The sequence below is a fragment of the Schistocerca serialis genome, chromosome 5 (genome assembly GCF_023864345.2).
Source record: "Schistocerca serialis cubense isolate TAMUIC-IGC-003099 chromosome 5, iqSchSeri2.2, whole genome shotgun sequence".
Taxonomy (NCBI): Eukaryota; Metazoa; Arthropoda; class Insecta; order Orthoptera; family Acrididae; genus Schistocerca; species Schistocerca serialis.
Window position 1 is genome coordinate 744,442,980 of NC_064642.1, and position 2,154 is coordinate 744,445,133.

Below are 2,154 nucleotides of genomic sequence, written 5' to 3' on the forward strand. Positions count from 1 at the left end.
AAAACAAATGCTTTAGATTAAGTCTTATTTTCAGGTGTGTTGCTGGGAGCTTATCTTCTGCACAGTGTTCATGCATGTACTATTTTATTTTAAATGGTTGATTCTCGTAGGCAGTGCATGGGAAATACTATTAATTACATCGCATCTCCTATGAGCGATATCATGACGTACATATTTTTATGAGTTTTTGGTCTGTGATGAAATTAATTTATTTTCCGACTCGGCCAAACCTTTGATTAGTTTGGAAGGTAGGAGGCGAGATACTGGCAGAAGTAAAGCTGTGAGGGCGGGACGTGAGTCGTGCTTGGGTAGCTCAGTTGGTAGAGCACTTGCCCGCGAAAGGCAAAGGTCCCGAGTTCGAGTCTCGGCCCGACACACAGTTTTAATCTGCCAGGAAGTGTCATATCAGCGCACACTCCGCTGCAGAGTGAAAATCTCATTTTACTCAGTCTTGTTGGTGTATCGGCCGGTGTCATATCGTAGTTGCGTTGGGGAATTTGTTGTCGTTTTTCTCTTGCCGGGGGTGTCTGTCGAGTCTCTTAAGTCTGTTCCTCGCCGAGCTACTGTTCGTTCCAGTTTTGACAAGAGTATGCGTCGTGTTCAGGCCGGCACTTAAGAAATTCAAATTGGTTTGCTGATGTTATCCGTGTTCCACCTGATCAGGTAGATACTACTTAGTTTGATTCTGATTTGTATGCGTTCTTTGTGAAGTTTTATGATCCAGTTCAAGTAGAACGGCTTCTCTCTCAGGTTGGTTCTATACACATCGAGATGGTTCCGTTAGTCAAGTCCTCCTTGAAACTGCTGCACTCGAGTATACTCCGGTTAGAGTTTATAACCTTCCTCCTGAAGTGGACGATTCATTTCTTTAAACAGCGTTGCTTCCGTTAGGAGTAATACGGCATATCCGATGGGAATGCTGGTCAGCACAACATCGCTTCCAGTGTTATAATGGTATCCAGACTGTGGACATGTGCGTTAAAAAGAATATGCATTCCCGCTTAACTGTCTGTGGTTACCGGATCCATGTTACGTATGCAGGGCAAGAAGGAACGTGTTTTCTCTGTAACGAAAGCGGTCATCTCAGATCCGATTGTCCGCGCCGTTCTACTGTTCTGACGCCGTCTTATCAAAAACGTCTTCCTTTAACACTAGGAGACATAGTGTCTTCGCAGTCTACTGACAGCCAATCTCCAGCTTCAAGCGATGCTGGGGCAACATTACCCCCTATTCCTGGCGAATTTCCATAAAGTCCGTCTCCCACGTTGGTGTAAATTTTTTAAACCTAATAATTTTACTTGTATTTTATAACAAAAGTTTTCTTGCTAGAAGTTCTAGCTCAGAATAACGCAGTATTGAGTTTACTTGTATTTTATAACAAAAGTTTTCTTGCTAGAAGTTCTAGCTCAGAATAACGCAGTATTGAGTGTTATATGGGCGGCCTCTTTATCTGAAATTACGGACCTGTGTTTTTAATGTTTACGTTCTAGTTGTATATCATACGAAAAACCTGTTTATGTACTGCAACTGTGTGTTGTATTATACACCTTGTTTTCTCATTTTAAATTTATCGCCTTCATTTATATTTTACTTCGTCAAAATTCTAGGATAAGTTATGCACAGGCGTTGCCCCTAGTAATTCCATCTTATCAATGTCCTGTGTGCATTACATTCATAAAGTTTTATTGGGTATGTATATCCAGTTTACGATCTCTCATTTTTATCACTGCTGCGTCGCAGCGCCACCTCCTGGGGTGTTTCTGTATTAGGCTTCACTACTGGCACACGACGCTGTGGTGCATTATGCTTACTACCTGAGGCCCCATCTTACTCGCTCCTGTGAACGGGAACACGTTATGCAGATCTTGGTGCCTCTCGCGTCCATGTAGAAAAGGTAATGATTTTACTATTTTATATTTCTAGTTTTTACTGAGTTTAACGAAGGCGATGTTGGCCTGATATATTCGACGATGCTCTTAGGCTACACTGACTGAAGTATTCTTCTTAAGGTATTTGCTCTTTCAATAGGTGATCTGTTTATACATGCTTATAGGTTATCCAAGTCTGCACAACACGATCGCGATTCTTAAATAGATGTATTTGTTCTCTGTTTTCTATGCAGATAACCTGAAGATGCCTAAATAAGGCGAAACG

General features: G+C 41.7%; 1 non-coding gene across 1 annotated transcript; it reads left to right on the forward strand.

Annotated features, from left to right (window-relative positions):
* Nucleotides 1–302: 302 nt before the first annotated feature.
* On the forward strand, nucleotides 303–377 carry Trnas-cga (transfer RNA serine (anticodon CGA)). The gene has a single exon. It is a non-coding gene; the product is annotated as a tRNA-Ser (tRNA).
* The last annotated feature ends 1,777 nt before the right edge of the window (nucleotides 378–2,154 follow it).